The sequence below is a fragment of the Anser cygnoides genome, chromosome 2 (assembly GCF_040182565.1).
Source record: "Anser cygnoides isolate HZ-2024a breed goose chromosome 2, Taihu_goose_T2T_genome, whole genome shotgun sequence".
NCBI classification, from domain to species: Eukaryota; Metazoa; Chordata; class Aves; order Anseriformes; family Anatidae; genus Anser; species Anser cygnoides.
The window spans coordinates 5350962-5368531 of record NC_089874.1 but is presented as its reverse complement, the minus strand read 5'-3'; the positions used below and the strand labels follow the sequence as shown (position 1 = coordinate 5368531).

Sequence of the window (17570 nt, the reverse complement as noted above, 5' to 3'; positions counted from 1 at the left end):
GGGACGTGGTGACGAGGCAGAGGATGGGATATGTGCTTTGGAGGGTGGCAAAAGAAGAAAAGAGCACATTTCAGAGCACCCTCCTTCTCTAGACCCCTCGAGGTCCAGGTTCAGGAGCTCAGTGTGGCCAGCGTGCCAAGGAGAGGGCTCTGCACAGACGCTGACCACGGAGAGCACTTCATCCCTCTTGGAAAGAGCTGTTGCCTGGCAGCTAAAATTACGTAAAAGAAGCCTTGAAATAAGATGCTATTTCTGATCACGGTGGGCAATTAAACATTGGAACAGCTTATTAGGGAAGCTGGCAGGCTTGGCTTTACTTAATGTCTTTGAAATGAGACGGCTAAATGGCCAGGGTGTGCTCTCTGGGCTCGGATCCTCACAGCCTGGGAGCAGGAGGCCCCCACAGGTGCTGCCCCTCCTGTCAGCTGGGCAACGAGGTGATAGCATGGATCGGTCCTCATGCTTCAGGGCTTCACCCAGCCACCCCCTCGGGTCCAAAAAGATTCCTTATCCTTGCTAGCAAATCATCCAGGTGGCTTACAAAAGGGGTTGGATGGCTTTGTCAGTCTGAAGGAAGATGGATCCAAATTTGAGATGGTGTGTTGGGCACAATGAGCTAGGATTAAGAAGAAACTTCTTGCTCACCTTCTCAGGGTCACTGGCTCTAGAGCTAAGAAGGAACCTTCCCTGAGTTCAGTGGGCATGTTTCCACCTTCTTCCATCTTTTCTTTGCTCACAGGGCAAGGGCTGGGGTGCTGAGGACTGAGATGCTAAAGTCTGTTCAGAGTTAATGTGAGGGAAAACTTAAGGGCCTGGGATGAAGAGGAGAAAACTGGGATGATTTTATGCTTGTGATAGTCCCTCAAACTGGAAGTGCTCTATACCCCAGGATAGGTTTATATTCCCTTTATATTCTCTGTAAAAGATGCACAAACCTGGATCCACCCAACCAAGTCACTTCTCAGGGGCTGAATGAGCAAAAAGCAGTTTGCTCTGGCTGACAAAAGATGACCACCCTCCCCCAGGACCCAGCTACTGTCTCTCTTGAACCCTGGGAATTTACCTGATCTCCAACCACTGTCCCAGGGCACTACCAAGATGCAGACCTTTGGCTCAGCATCTCTCTCTGTAACCCGTGCTTTCACCTCCTGTCCATTTCTGATGTTTCTGCCTTGCTTTCTAGCTTACACAGTCTTTCCCAGAAACCCACTGATGCTGTGAACCTTCACCTTTCAGCCCCTCCTAAGTCACAGGCAGATGGGCTTTGCACTAATTCTCCAAACTTACAATTGCTTAAAAGGAAGGAGCAGAAGTAATGCTTTACTGGGAAATAACCACCTTCCCAGCTGCTGCAGCCCTCAATCTGTACCTCATCTGCCTCTTCAGATTCCTTGGAGGACATCTCACTTAGGAGGGCCAGCAAACCACAGTTTATCTGCTCTGACTTTGACTAGTCTCTGCAGCTGCCTCATTTCCACCTGCCATAAATTCTAGCTTAACACATTGCTCCATCCAGAAAGCCTTGCTCATCTCTCCACACCTCCCTTTATGACCTCCTTTGTTCTCCCTATTCATCTGACTGCTGGTAGCTTTCCAGCAGCCTGATCTTCAAGCAGATGGTCTTAGGAAACTGATTTGTAGGAGCAGATTTTCCCAAACTGCTGCTATTTCAGAATCCTCCTGCTAAAATGTTAACGTCTATTTTCCCTGGGAAGGGTAGAGATGCGCTGTCTCCGCAAACTTCTCTGCAACATAACAGCAACGTACTGGCAATTCAGTAGAAATCCTGACACCAGACACAGCCCCCGGGTCACACAGATGGAGTTTCCACACTCATCATACTGAGCGGAGAGACAGGTGCTCAGCAGAGACTGACACGAAAAAGGAGAGCAAATTGGCTAAACATAGAGGCTGGCGGCGCTTGCCTTGGTGTCCTACCCCTGCTGCTCTTGACCGAGTGCTGTCCCATGAAGTCCTTCTTCTCCAGGCTGTCTGTGGAAGCAGCAGGCTCACCAGCAGCTCTCCGGGGAGAGGGCAGCTCTGTTCGACCCAAAGCTTTCTGAAGCAGCAGCAGAGTCTGTGCTGCAGCCACTGCCCCCTGAGATCAGTCCCAGCGACCTGCACCGAACTCGTTCAGTGCAAACCCACCTCTCCCCGAGGATCTGGCTGTGAGAAAGAGCAGTGGCACAAGCACAAGTAGCTTCTGGAAGCTGTACACAAGTGCCTTGCAGCAGCGCTGCCCCTGGTGCGGTGCCAGGTGCATTATTTTCAAATAATAAAATGCAGCTGGACCCACGCCTGCTCCAGAGGTATCCATTCCACCCCTGGCTCCTCGTCGTGAGGTTATTGAGTCGGTAACGGTACAGAGCCATCCCCTGGGAAAGGCAAGCAAGAAGCCTGCCAATTCATTACGAACAAATCTCTCCTTTCTTTCAGCTCTTCCTGCCCTGGTGAAAGGGAGCGATCGCTGGCTCGGGACCAGCCCTGCGTCCGAAGGCAGGGCTCCATGCCACAGCGAGGGCAAAGAGATGCACGCAGAAGGAAAACAAAGCTGAGGCCATTTTAATTCCTCTTCCTGGTTCCCAGAGAAGCGGTTCGGTTAGCAGCATTGTCAGAAACTTCTCGTTCCTCACCGCCTCCAGGAAAAAAAAAAGGTATGATCCTCTCCCACATCAGCATTTTAACAGTGTTGTTAAACCTAATGACCGCAGGTAAGTAAAACACGAGCTGAGACATCAGGGAGGAGGACGTGTGTTTGGTCATGTGTACAAGAGCTTCTTGAGCCCCAGGGAGCACCGGAGCTCAGACGCATGCAGGAACTGTAAGATGCATGCAGCTGCCTGTAAGGACAGCTGAGAAGAGACCCCCAAAAGAAGGCATTTTCCCAGCTGACACCGAATAAAGGCCACTGTGTAGGGTTAAAAGAGCTTGGAGAAAGGCCAGGAAAGGATGAGATTCGTCTGTACCCGCTTGGATATTTCAGTTTTAGGTGCTCAAGTCTGAGGACTCTCCCTGGGTGGTTCCCCTCCTCCTGACTTTGGGTCTAGGGCAGGTCTGGTGAACCTCGGTCAGGAGGGACTCAACTTAAAAGGGAAGCCCCTGGGTGGAGAGCCCAGTGTCCCACGCTGTACCTCACCTCTTGCAGAGCGTGGGAGCTCAGCCCCATCCTCCATGCCCAAAGACCCTGCCTCATTTCCCAGGTCTGAAGGCCCTGACCCAGGTATGTCAGCGAGAACTGAGCCTAACACCACAAACAAACCCCAGTGAAACCCAACCGAGCCCACCTATGCCATCCTCTTCAAAAGCCAAGTCTAGGAGTTAAAGTTTTTGCCTACTGCATGCAACAATTTTTTTTAGCTATTGTGAGAGTGCCCGTGCACATGTGCGCACACATACATGCATACAAGATAAGAGTGGGTTTCCCTGGAGCAGCGTTTAAGTAGTGCAGTCGAATAAGCCCTTGCTATCAGGACTTTTGTTTGCTGGTGATGGAGCAGGGCTGCTGGCCTGGCTTCTCTCAGATGAGCTGGAGAACCCAACCCACCCTTCCTTGACTAGGACAGGGTGCTGAGCCAAGGTGCGAGTTCCCTTATACAAGCTTCAATGACTTGAAACAGAGCCAGACCTTCACGGGCTCTTCTCTCAAGGGAACCCCAGCAGCACCCACACTGGCGTTATCTTGTAAGCTTCTCTGAAACTGGAGGGGAGTTCAGAGTGTGTCTGGCACTCGTCTGGCATGACAAGGGAAATCCATCCCACACAGGTCCTCAGCACGCAAGCGCGAGGAGACTCTGCACCCCCGTCTTGCTAGAAATGAAGGCCAGCTTTGAGAGAGCAGCACGGCAACTGCATAAAGCCGAATGAATAAAACATCCCTGCAAATGCTGCAAAGAGCTTTAGAAAGAGTCATTCATCCGGGACCTGGTTTTGCAACCAGAGCTGCCAATGGGAGGTTTGTCTGGGTGCTGAGAGGGAAATCAGGCCTCTGAAAGATGGGATGGGTGGGATTTGCTCAGGCCCAGAGAGCTACTTCCTAGGCAGCAGCAAAGGACAGTAATTCGGGCTCTGGCAGCCTCCCAAAGAGAAGGTGGGTATCTCGACGGCCTCAATCATCCAAAAGAGAACACGACTTCTAGTGCCGCCCGTTTCCTATTCTGTTCGGCTGTTTTTCTAAGAGCAGTTTTAAATAAAGGGCTACCCAGAAACGTATTCTTTCATTCCAGGGCATGGCAAAAGGACATTTTTAGGTAGGAGAGGCTGGCTGCTCTGAATAGCCCATTCCACAGGAAATGCCCAGGATGGAGCAAAACCGTGTAATTTTGCATCCCCCGTGCCTCATGCCTTTGACGTGGATGTAAAGTGAGGACAAGTTTTAGTCTGCCCAGCGCTGCCTCAGATAAGCATGAGTAGGCTCAGATAAAAGATAATGAATGGTAGGATTTCTGTTTCAAGCAAAGGTCCTTGGAAATCAAGGCAACTGGAGCAGATGCACAGTACCCTGTACTAAAAATCATTACATATAAGAGGACTCTTCGGACTGAAGGATGCCAAAGACTTAGGGACAACATTCACCCTTTTCTGCATTCCTTTTGCAGCCAAAACCATCAATGGAAATGAATAATCACCCAGGAGAAACCATTTCCAGGGCTGTTTTATGTGGAAAGGGAAAGGATAGATGAGAGGTGTTAATGGGCCTTAGGAGCATGTATAAGGTGTGTTTGTCTGAGGGGTCAAGAGAAGCTGAAGAATATGTGGTAATAAAAGAGAGACAGAGCTGAGATATTTTGGGTGTGGGATGTCCACATGAAAGCCCTTCCTTGCACAGGTGGACACGTCACACATAGCTGAGCAGCTTTTAGGACAGACACAGAAAGCCCAACCCATGGATTTGTGCTGGTCACTGAGCAAGAGTCAGGAGGCTGCAAGGAGCCCGTTCCTTGAGAGTAACGAGGGCCCTTGACGAGGGCTAATTGTGATACACTTCTTCTCCAGGGGTGGGGCAGGTAGCACAAAGGCCTTCACCGTGTCCCATGCTCCTCTTCATCGCACAGGGCATTTCAGAGCTTGGCATCAAAGCAGGCTGTGTTATATTTAGCTTTATCAAAACTTTCTCGTCCAACAGGCTGTGCCCAGCACGGACCCAGCCTGGAGTCACAGAGCTCATGGTGCATCTCCTTCACATGCCACGGATCCCATACCTCCCTGGGAGCTCCAGGGCAGAAAAGGTAACAAACACCAAGCTTCAAGTCGAGAAAAACACGTGCAGGTCAGTGGGAAAGACCAAGAGAGACCGTGAGCATCTTTAGCATCCTTGGCCAGTCAAGAGCAGAGATTCATTGTCTCAACCTAACCAGGAACCTCAGGACACAGGGGAAGGAAGGAGACCAGGGTGACACTGCTTGTAGCCATGGTAGGAAACCTTTGCTCCCAGCTGGGAGACCTTGACAACTGTTGCCACAAAGTCCTGCCTAGGAAATCACGGCACAAGACCTACACTGCCGCCGGTGGGAAGGGAGCTGGAGGAGGAGAAGGACTGGCCTACCTGCCAGGAGGAATGCGAGGAAACAGGCAGGGAATGGTAAAGCCCCACCGACACAGAAGGCTGATGCCCTCTGATTGTCTAATCTCCACTTTGCAAGCTTTAATCTACCCATTTAGCCACGGCGTGTAAAGAGCACCTGGATGATTCACCAACTAAGTGCTACCCTGGTGGGGCCAGTTTGCCTCAGCTGTTGTAATATTTGTTTACACCTGTGCTAGGACAGCCTTGAACAAACGCAAACCTCCCACGGATGCTAATTCATATCGGTTCTCCTTTCTGTTAAATATTTATGCTCTTAATAGACACGCCTAAGAAAAATACTGGCAAGTAAGCCTGCAGCTCAACTCCATTACTACTCAGTTTTATCTCAGTGCAATCTGCATCTCAAATGAACAAGAAGAGAAAACAATCTGTACTGGTAGAGCAAACAGCCCGGCATTCAGCCATTAGCAGATTTATCCATTAGACTACAGCAAGACCCATGGGTCAGGATGTCCAGCAAGTTTTTTTCGCTGCTCGGACTCGTAACCACATCACACAGGCTTCGGGCAAGTCCCCATGGCAGCAAGAAGTGAAACAAACCGGGTTAAAGCCAAATGCCGTTAATTGCTTTTTGGGTGAAATCACAGCCTTTCTGTGCAGAGAGCTCAACGAGAAGCATGTGTCCTCCAAACCACGGCCGATACTCGCTGCCTACCCAGTCGCAGCGGCAGCACCAGGCATGGTGCAAATCTGGGGGGCTCATTGCTTTTAGTAGAGACCCAGGCTTCCACCAGGAGAGCTTTTTTTATTTTATGAAATACTTTTTCCCTTTTTCTTTTTTATTTCTTACTCTCCCACCCAGCAAGAGTGGTCACGAAACCCTTCTGGCCTTCCCACTGAAAGCAGGAGGGGTGCAGAAAAGCCGCTTACCTTGCAATGCGCACGGTGGTGTCCTCGCAGGTCTCCCTTCTCCGCACACCCAGCACTTTCTCTCCTCTTTGGTGAGCTAGTTTCAAGGCACTTTTTGTTTGCTGTTCTGCTACCTTGTCAGCTAGGGAACGGCAGTGCTCGGTAATTCAATCCCCTACTTAGCTGCAGACACTCCTACTGGCGGATCACACCCATTCCCCCGCGCACTGAGGGACAAAGACGGAGCCAGTATGAGAGGGTTTCAACCAACTCGCTGTTTGCATTAAATATCCACCACCGCCGCACTCATCCAGCGCTAATGATTAAGGGCTGCTTTAATTAGAAACCTGTTTTGTCCAGATTTAAAGGGCAGGAGTTGGTTTTCCTCCTCTTTACTCTGGCTGAGCTGCGCAAAGCCAGGCGCGGTGCTGCTCAGTGCCGCATCAACGCTTGGGCCCCGGTGTCCCAGCTCCCGTTCCTGGCTCTGACTGTCCCAGATTTCAGCAGCCAGCTGCCAAAATAGTCTGAGGGAGAGGTGCTGTGGGCAGAAAACCTGCACGATCTCCCGTGGTGCATGTGCAGCCCTGGGGGTGAGGTTTGCCGTCAGGATTAAAGGCTGAAACGGGCATGTGACGGAGCACCGGAGCGTGCAGCCAGGCTGCCCTCCCAGGAGAAAATAATGATAAACCAGAAAATCCCTGCGAAGCTGGCGGTGTTTGCTGTGGCCGCCTCCCGCAGCAGAAAGCTCTCCCCTTTGAGGGGAAAGCCTGTAGCTGGTGGTTCAGACGTGGCGTGAGATAACTCAGATGGGCTGTGTGCCTACCTCCCTGACAGAAGTGATATATCAGAAATGGGGTGGGTTTCACCCTTGTGATGCGCTTGGGAACACACGTGTGGACACATGTTTTGATATGGTGGATCATCGTTAAGAAAAAAGCATCTGCAAGAGGGTGGCTGTAATATGAAGTTAGCCCCTCTGAAAGGGCCATCTCCTTTCTGTCCCAACCGCTCCTGCCTGGCGTCTGCATGGTGCTGCTCGTGGCTGGTAGTGGGAACCCTGGATGAGGCAACACTCTTTAACCTGTTGTCACCAGGTGGCTTTGCCTTTGGGGGCCAGGACACCTTGGGTGTCCACAGAGTTAGGACTACCCAGCACCGAGAGAACATTTGCCCTGCATGTACACCTCTGCTTTTCAACTGATTTGCTGCATGCTTTGGGGTAGGTTGCTCGGACCTAGACCTTCAGAGAAATTCAGAGGCCAGGCTTCCACTGATGCCCATGGGAAATGAGCCTCGGAACATCAATCCCATCCATCTCCTGTGCTCCCCTATGAAACGAGAATACCAGCCCTGCTCCGCCTTTTGCAGCAGAGGGAAAAGGTCACCAGGCATTCAGTATAAGAAAGAAGATCAAATGTGCAGCAGAGAGATACCAGAGAGGACCATGCCCAAGACGGTGTAGAGTTGGGCTTGAAATATCTCCAAGGATGGAGACACCACAGCCCCTTTGGACTAGGAACTAAATAAGAAGCTTCTTTTGCCATTTTCTTAATTTCTTAGAATAACCCACATAAACTTAAAATGGATATGCTGGATTAAACAAACACAGTTTCCACAGATATTGTCCACTGACCCACCTCAGAGCTGAGGAACCTCTAACAGGAAGAGTGCCCAAAGTATTCGTGATGTTGGGTACAGACCAGCGGGCCACTAATCACGATGGCTGCAGATCAGGGTGCAGGCTGAACTTGCTCATTCGCCCTGTGTGTGCCCATATTTGAGAGGAACCTTTCAGAAAGCTCATGGTTTCACGGCTGAAGATGCCAAACTATCAGTGAACATTTTGTCCCTTGATGTCAGCAGGTTACAGCTCACAAAACCCATAACAGCCTTCACCTTGCTTTTTTGATTCTTTTCATTTCTGAAAAGTTCATGCTGAGTAATTCATGTTACAGGGAGCAGAGGGATGATGTTTTGGGTCTTCCTCCAGCCCACAGGAGATGGGGACCTCCAGCAGGGCCTGCCTTTGCCTTAGGAGTCAGCACCAAGCCCTCACCAGCTTTGAGGGTCACACACCTGGGTTTGGTGGGAGATGGTAGGATCTGGGGAAGGACACCTTGGGGCATCAGAGGATCGGCACCAAACTCCATCATCAGTTCCCCTTTAGCTGCATGAAGTCATTATCACCAGCACCATGGGTTTAATTAATAGTGTCTGCATGTCTGGGTCCTACTCAGTGCTGATAGATGCTGATGTAAACCAACCCATTTCCAGGGCTGCAGCTGCACGAACTGGGGCTCTGGCATGAAGCAGGTCATTCCTATACCTACCACTTCGGCTGTAAGGCACATTTGGCTCCTGCACAAATTATGTTTGAGCTGCTTGTCCCTACTCCTTTCAACTTTTGTAGTGAAAAAAATAGTAAATAATCCTGGTGAGCTGCTAAGGAGCCCAAATCTGTAGAAATATACGTACAGCAGTTTAGAACAGTCGGTGCTGAGGGAAAAGGAAATGTTCGTCGTAAAATATGGGCTCATTCAGTGCTGAGCTGTAGGCACTTTTGCTTCCTGCTAATTTTGGTCGTGCCATGGGGTTACGGAGCAGAAAACATTATTTCCAAGCAGTTTAGCTTGGTACTGGTGGAAAACAGAACAGCCTGACTTTTGTAACCATACATAATCTGAGCTGTTCCCGTCCCAGCTACGTTTCACACATGCGTGACCTGATGCAATCCTAGTCTCATCCTGAGCCTTGACCTGGTATTCCCAGAGCTCAAAGACCTTGCGGTTAAAGGATATTTTACATATGTACGACTGGCAGATGAGGCTGTTTTCGGTGTCCCAGTGCAAGCCTAAGACACTGAAGACATTGTCATAGGGATGTGCTTGGGGAAATCAGAGGGTACTGGGAGGAAGACTCTGTTGAAGCACACAGTCAAGGTTTGGCAATGTAGTGGCCCCCATCTGCCTCACCCTTGGCCACCCCAATTGCCTGTGGACAAGGTTAACATTGTGCACGGGGAAACAGGCTCTGCCAAAGACGTATTTGTCAAATGACACATTGCAAAGGTATTTCCACCCCACTTTCGGGTACAGAGCTCCGGGAGGAAGAGGGAAAGGCCAAACCCCGCGGGTGAGATAACACGGCAGGGGCCTCGTGCTTTGGAGAAGTGAGGGAAGGAGACAAAAACCCATACAAGAGAGCAGTGCAGGGACCCATTGCTACTTATACGGGGTTATACGACTGGTAGCAGCCAGGCACTGCATGGATTTCTGAGAATGCTGCAGGAGAGCTTTCCTTGACCCAAAATGTGACATTTTACTACACGTTCCTCACTCAGGCACTTCTCTGCCCTGCAAAATCGCTGTGTCCAAATGTAATCACACATCATGCCTCTTGCAGACCTGCCTGCAGGTCTGATAGAGGAGGACTGGGCTGTAATTTACTGTTCCTGTGGTCTGTTGTGCTCCTGGGTATGGGAAAAAGATGCAAAAGCAATGCATATAAAGGTATTTTGACCACAATACATGCAAGGAACTCACTTGTGGGGGCTTATAACTTGCTGATGCATCAGAGGCACCCAGAAGAAGGTAAAGAGCCAGCCTCAGCATCCAAGCCATGAGCAAGACAGGGCTGGAGGGCAGCTGGGAGGGACTGAGCACCAGCCTCAGGATTTGGCCCTGCTGCCTGCAAGGGGAGGCTGGCTGCAGGGAGGCACTTGGCCATGGGGGAAGGGGAACGCAGCTTTAGTCTTTGGCCCGGTGGGTTTGGACCAGTGGAGGTCAGGGCTCGGAATGGAAAGTATTTCTCAGGGTAAAGCTCTGCCAGAACCAGCTGACACGGCAGCACAGAGCTGCCTGTGCCGAGCAGTGGTGTTCTGGTTAATGGTTAACTGCAGCAAATGGAAACGTCTCGGAACTGGGGAAGGTGCCCGGGCACTGGGTGAGGAGTGTTCCTGTGCAGGGCTGTCTTGCACCAGCCAGAACAAAGTGGCCTTCGGCGGCAGTGAGTCCTCCTCGCCTCGGCAGGCAGCTCTAGGCTCACGGAGATGCCTCCATCCCTCGGACGAGCCCTTCCACCTCGGCTCTTGGGCAATGGAGCCCTGCACACGTCGGCTCCTGCAGTGGCAGGGGCAGGACGGGCCAAACTCTCTCCTCTCAACACAGAAGGAAGGAGAGGCCTTGGAAAGCCAAGGACTCAAGGTTAAATGCTGATTTCAGGCAGGAATATCTTGGTGGGAGCTCTGGAGAGCCGGTTCGCCTTCCCGGAGCCCACAGCTTGCAGCAGGCTGAGACAGCAGCAGTACCTCTGGCACAGCAAAACCTGTACTGGTTGCTCCAATTTATTGTTTGGCAACCTTGGTGCAAACCCCATTTTAAGCCAGCTGTGACAGGATGAGAACTGTGGATATGAGGATCATATTTCCTCAGGATTATGAGGGAAAGTCCCCCTTGCAAAACAAAAGAAGAGAGGGCCAGAGACGGTGTCACCTTGTAGCACCACAGCAAGGTCTGCCAGGGCTTCTGCTCAGCCTCGAACCCCTCTTCTACACCCTAAAATATCTACAGCCCATCCTTGGAGGTGGGAGGCACAACTCTAAGTCTCTGCTAATAAGGAGAAATGCCTCAGCGATGATACCTGCATTCACTACAGCGAAGTTGAAGGACATGGTCATACAATGTCAGCCCTCCCTTGGCCTTGCTGTGTGAGCACTGACCACTACCGAAAGCTTTGCAGGGTGCTATGCTGCATTGGATTTTGTTTTCCAAAATTATATTTGGGAGGACGTGGAGGAAAATCCTCAGGGAGTAGCTCCTCACCTTCGGGAGGTCAATCAGTTTTGCTGGCCCTACCTGGGGGCACGGGGGTCACGCGTTCCTCTGCTCCCTTCTCCACGTGCTCGCTCGTGCCAAGAACTAACAGGTGTGCTGAGAAAACAGGATGGCCCAGGTGGGGCCGTGCGGCGTGGCACGGGCAAACAGCGGCCCTGGCTGCCTTCCAGAGGGAACGGAGAGGAGGAATGCGGCAGTGGGGCCCCCGTGCAGATCCAGCCATTTTCAGGCCTTCGCTTCATCTGGGGAGGCTTCCAGAAGAACACGAGTCCCCCAGACCCCTCACCCCATGTCACCGTCAGACCCTACCCCTAATGCTGGTCCGGAGTTTGGGCATCTGATGTTCTTCAGGTTATTGGCTGGATGCCTGCTAGGATGAATGAGGTTTGTGCTTCCATTTTCTACTGCTTCAGAAAATGTCTCTGTTTCTCCAGAAAGCCAAAAGGCTGTGGGGAAGTACTCAGTGTCAATGAAGGCTCAGCAGGACTTGGCCCTTTAAGTAAAGAGATGGAGATTTTAAAGGGATGAGCTTCAAGGCAATGCGGTGATCTACACAGAGTCTAACCCTGGGGGAACGATGTGCAGGAGAACCGAGCTGTTGCATTCCTTTCCCTGAGTGTTTTCCTTGGTTTTACATAAACTGCAACCAGCTGAGCTGAGGTTCGGGGCTGTCAGCTGTTAATAACCCTTATTAAATTACCAACTTCCTTTAGAGATCTCAGATTCTGATTCAGCCCTTTACAGAGCAAGCACAGACACCTAAACTGATAATCCCAGGGTAAGTGATTGTGGGAGCCTGGCCCTGTGTTTACCTCTCTCACGTCAGTCTTCAATCGGTAGCAGGGATCATCAGCTGGGAGATGGATAAGGTCTCCTGATCAGTATTAATGTACTGAGTAATACACAGAACTGAGTAATAGAGGCATAAATAAGCCCAAATCACCCAAGCACCAGCCTGTTGACTTGGTCACGAAGACGAACCTCCTCCTAAGTGTCCTGTCACCACTTTGTCTTCAGTCCTCAGCTGTAGCACGGAGCAGACGTTCCCCTAGGTAGAGCAGAGCCTACCTTGAAGAGGAAGAGAAGGAGGGGAGGAAGACAGAGAGCAGGGAGGATCAGTAAAACCAAACATCCCTACAAACGGGCCAGCCCTGCACATTGCCGTACGGATAGCTCAGGAATTTCACAAAACCTCAGGGGCTCTCTCTCAGCCCTAATGAAAACCGTATGAAACCCAGCAAATTCCAGCACGCTTTGGTCAGGGTCATCGAGCAAAGCCTCTGCAGTTTCCAGCGCCAGCTGAATCCAGCAGAAAGCAGACATTTCACAGCAAGGACTGCACACGCAGGGAAGGCACGGCCATGCCAGCACCAGTTAATGGCTGTGTGACCACGGCAGCCTTTGGTGGCAAAGAAGTAACTTGCTCACCTCATGGTGCTCACATCCCCAGAGATCCTGGGGACTGTCCTGGCATGGGAATTGCACCATGAACAAGTAGGATGCAGAAAAGGAGGTTATTTATGCCTTTTTGGCCACAATTACACGGGAAGCCTGTGCGAGAAGCAGAAAGTCAGTGTGGGTCCCCAGCAGCTCGCCCCACCATGCAAGAGACGAGCCCTGGTGGCAAAGGCTGCCGGAGCTCTCACCCTCACTATTTACCTATTTTTAGCATTCAGGCAGACCAGTGGTTTTATCTACTGTGGGAAACCCGATTTCTCGCATTGGTGACTATACCTGAGTGCCCACAAAATCACCCCACCCTCCCTCGCAAGCTTAATTTTTAATCCCCATCGTTTCAGCGACCTGGCTGCTGGTGTGACTGCACAGGCACCCTCTGCTAAGGGGGAAGGTGGGGGCAGAAATCCCGAAGCCCTGTCCTTCTGCCCACATGGCAGTCACCCCCACGAAACCAGTGTCACAGCCGATGAGTTTCAAACCCTAGGAGGTGCAGAGGTCCTGATCCCCAGGACCTGCAGGCAGCAGCAGGACCGTGACCACAGGACTGTGGGTACGGCAGGTAGCCGAGGCTGGCCGAGCTATTGTTTGCAGGAATGCAGCCCTCTGTATGCCAACCAGGAAGGAGCAAGAAAAATGAATCACCCTCAGGGCTGAGGAATTGTCACCCCGCTAAATGTCACCCCTCCCTGTCCTTCATGGTCCCCAAAGGGTGCTCGCTTGCCTCATTACATGCAGTGAACTGACGCTGGACGTGTCGTGCTGCTGGAAGGAGCTCCGGTGTTGCTGGGCACGAGTGTGCTGTGCACACCTCTGCGTGGTCTGGGGACTTCCCAGCATCAGCTCCACCTGCCTCTTGCAGATCAGCCCAAGGAGCACAAGTGCGACATTACATGTGGGGTGGGGTGGAGCAGAACCCACAGAGGTTTTCTGCTTCACCCCCTGAAAATGGGAGATGAAGGGCATGAAAACTATTTGAGGGAAACAACTTGGTTTGTGCTATTCTGATTGCTTCAATGATGGCAGAACTCCTGCAGCTGTGTTTTAGGCAACATCATGGCCTAGAGAGTTAAATCTCTTTGTCACTAAAGATCTTCAGAAAGTCAAAGCCAGAGATGAAGCCCAGGTCTCCTGTGTCCTCCGTACAACCCATGGTGCCGTACATCACGGCCGTGTTGTTCGGACCTAAAATCTGGTTGCAAGTTTGGGTCCAACAAGCAATGGCCTCCCCCAGCTGCCACCAAGCTCTGCATGAGAGGAGCTGGTGGTGCTCCCCCAAACCCTCCCATTTTCAGGAAAAAAAAACGCGCCCCGAGTCTGGTACACCCAAATCTTCTGGAGTGCTTTGGCTGTTAGTCAGGGAGAACATCGACACCGCGCATCCTTACGGGGTCAGACTACCGACACCTGTGAGCTGCAAGCATTTTCCTGGGCAGTTCTAGTCACCAGTTTAAACACCAGGCAAGAAACCCACGTTACTTCCTTGTGGGATTTCTACTACGAGGGAGAGGTCATGCTCGGGGAATCCTTGTGCAAATGAGCAATGCCATTCCACTTCTAGCCAAACCTGCTCGGGGACAGACGATAAAGATGCCAGGGAAATATCAGTGTGCATGATTGCATCACCGTGCACTCAAACATGCGGTTTCTGCCCATTTCTGCATGGGTTTTGCCTCGCCTGGAATCAGAAGCATTCACAAAGAGGGAGGAGGAGGAGTAGAAGAGGATATCCTTCATCTCCTGTACTGACCTTTGCTTTTAGGAGGTTTTCTCTCGCCACTGAGGATCGGGATGGGCTCCTTTTGCTGGAAGACATGCTGTGGGGGACTTCTGCAGACCACATTACTTCTGTGCACAAATCCAGCTCCAGGGGGCATCTGGGGGAGAGGAGCACAAACGATACCTCCAGGGCATTCCTGGCTTGGTGGATGAATCCAGAAGGAAGAAGTTTCCTGCCGTCCTAAGAGAACCACATGTTGTACGTAAAAATGCAGAGAGAGGAGCAGCCTGCTGGTACAGGGTTGCTTGTCGCATGAACTAGTGACAAATTCAGGATCTCTCAGGAACATTTTCTGCACTACCCAGAAACTGTCGAGTATTCAATGAAAACCCACACCCCAGCTCTCAGCCAAATTCCAGAACTTTTCAAATCTCCGATGACGCAGGCGTGAAGCTATTTCCTTACATCCCCTTTCTCCTCTCCTAACCAGCTTTCCTAGCTGGATTACCTGTCCCAAAGACGCCTCTAAAACACTTTTGGAAAGCAAAGCGGCAGCAGGTCAGCATCCTGGGGGCGCTGAGAGCAGAAGGCTTTTATAATCCTTGCTTTTGAAGGTTGGTCCAGATGCCTTCATGCCACAAAATGCCACCTGCAGACATGTACCTACAGAGACACAAGGTGTCTGCATGGGGCGGTCCAGGGGAAGAAGCATCGTGCTGGTGAAATGTTCTTCTGGTCCAGATAAGTGATGTCCCCACTTAATCCATGTACAGGCTGTAGCTATACGGTAGTGCTAATATGTTGCTGAATTATTATTTTTTTGGTTGAAAATGATGCTGTTTTCTAGAGATGACAGAAATCTGATGGACGTTCTGCTAAAAACCAAGCATTAATCCTGTCAATTTCTCTCTTTGAGAAGAAACGCTCTGTGTGCTGCTTTCCTGTGGGTTAGGCTCTTCACAATCTGTGGCTCTGCCCGTCCACTTTATCGGTATTTTCTGCCTTAAGGCACTCTGGCACCGAACACAGCTTCTGTCCAAATCTCTCTGGCATTGAGCAGCACAGCAGCAACGGTTTCCCAGATTTTACATAACTTTCCCTCTGAATATATTCCTAGAATGAGACTTTTTTTTTTTTTTTTTGGCAGTGGCTTGTTTTTTTAAACTTGAGGTTATTTTTTCTTCAGAAGCATCGTGTAAGTGATCTGAGCTTTGTCATCTGCTGCATCTCCCTGCTCTCCTGCAGCGCAGCGCCCTGTGGCGCAGCCTCCTGGTGTCCTGCCGTATGCTTGTTTGTTTGGACCTCTCCTGCAGGAGAGGCAAACACGGTCTGCCCACTCAGTCCTAGAATTAGAGAATGGTTTGGGCTGGGAGGAACCTCAAAGCCCACCTAATCCCAGCCCCCTGCCATGGGCAGGGACCCCTCCCACCAGCCCAGGCTGCCCCCAGCCCCATCCAGCCTGGCCTTGGGCACTGCCAGGGATGGGGCAGCCACAGCTCCTCTGGGCAGCCCGGGACAGGGCCTCACCAATCTAGTGAAGGATTTCCTCCTAATATCTAATCTAAACATACCCTCCTTCATTTTAAAGCCATTACCCCATGTCCTATCCCTACACCCCTGACCAAGAGTCCCTCCCCAGCTCTCCTGCAGCCCCCTCTAAGTACTGGTACGGGTATGACTGTATCCACCGTCCCTCAGCAGCCATTTCATTCTGCATGCAGTTTACCTAAAATAACAGCAATGTTTTAAATAGTCCCATTTTCTCTTCCTCTAGCCCAATATTTCAGTTCACTAAAGACAGCAACCACAACAGCACAGGGAAGAGTCCTCCCCGGGGGCAGCAGTATTAGGAAATGATCTCCTGAAAGCTCTGCAAAGCCAACCAAAGCAGTGGCTTCGGGACAGGAGGGCTTAGTTCTTTCCATGGGGCTTCAGGCGGGACTAAAGCGATTTCTGCTCAAATCTCCTGAGAAGCAAAGCACTTGGAGTGGGGAGGGGGGGAGCTGAAGGAGAAATGAGGCCATTGTTGGTACCTCTGGGTACCAGGTGGAATGGCACCAGGAGCAAGGAACAGGGGCAGCACTGACTCAACAATACAGGATGTTTTGGCCATGAGGGAGACCTCTCCCAAGACCTTATTTTCCCAGAAAAAAAAAAGCATCTGCTGTTGCTGTTCCCTACGGTGCATGTTTTCCTGCTCAAACAGCGAGCTTTGTGTTGGATGGGGCTTTGCTGGGGGCTTTGGGTAGCCTGGGCTGGTGGGAGGGGTCCCTGCCCATGGCACAGGGTTGTGATTAGGTGGGCTTTGAGGTCCCTTCCACCCCAAACCATTCGGTGATTCTATGAAATCCTTTGAAGCAGCTGCTTCTGCTGTGGACTTGAGGGCAGTTCAGGGACCTGGAAGCTTGGCTTTGCCTTTTGCCTGCACCAGCCCGGTGGGGACATTGTCTCCTCCTGCCCTGCCACGGCGCGTTTTTCAGGTGCTGCCATCAGGATGAGCTCCGAACGGGTCTTTAGGAAACCAGAGCTATGCCGTCACACAATTTCTAGGCTTGGATTGGGACTATTAAACATCATCTGCCCACCCCTTTCCATTGGGTATTGGTGGAAGCCAGGTGAAAGGTATAATGGATCCGCAGGAGGGCAAGCAGAGCTCACTGGCATTGTAGTAGCCCTGGTTTTCCTATACTTGAGTTTCTTTCATTGCAGAAGTGCAGCTTATTTCTAACAGCCTTTGTATCTTGAGATTGTTAGAAGGTAAAATTAATTAGGCTCATTTACAGGAAAATAATAATAATAATAATAATAAAACAGGAAATAATCACAGAACTGCTTTGAACTTTGAAGATGCTATTACAGGATTTGACATGATTTCATTGCTCTATAACTGGTCATAAAACAAGAGGGGTGACCAGAAAGTTTGTAGGACATGGCAAGTTTGCAGTTTGTTGTTGAGAAAAGGCTGGCATTTTAAAATAAAGCAGCAGAGGGCACTTTCCCCAGCTCTGACTGCCACTGCTACAGAAGCAGCTCTCCAGAGCATGGGGTGCAGCGGTGGAAGGACGCAGCACGGCAGCGTGCACCTCTCAGCAGCTCCATACCCAACAGGATTTATTCTTCTGGAGCAAAA

At 50.9% G+C, this 17570-nt stretch overlaps 1 protein-coding gene across 1 annotated transcript in view; it reads right to left on the bottom strand.

Annotated features, from left to right (window-relative positions):
- Positions 1-6902, bottom strand: part of VILL (villin like) — a 34087-nt gene extending 27185 nt beyond the window's left edge. Inside the window, exon 1 of the mRNA XM_013182519.3 lies at positions 6455-6902. The gene's annotated coding sequence lies outside the window, so the exon portion shown is untranslated. The remainder of the gene's footprint in view (positions 1-6454) is intronic.
- Between the last annotated feature and the right edge of the window lie 10668 nt (positions 6903-17570).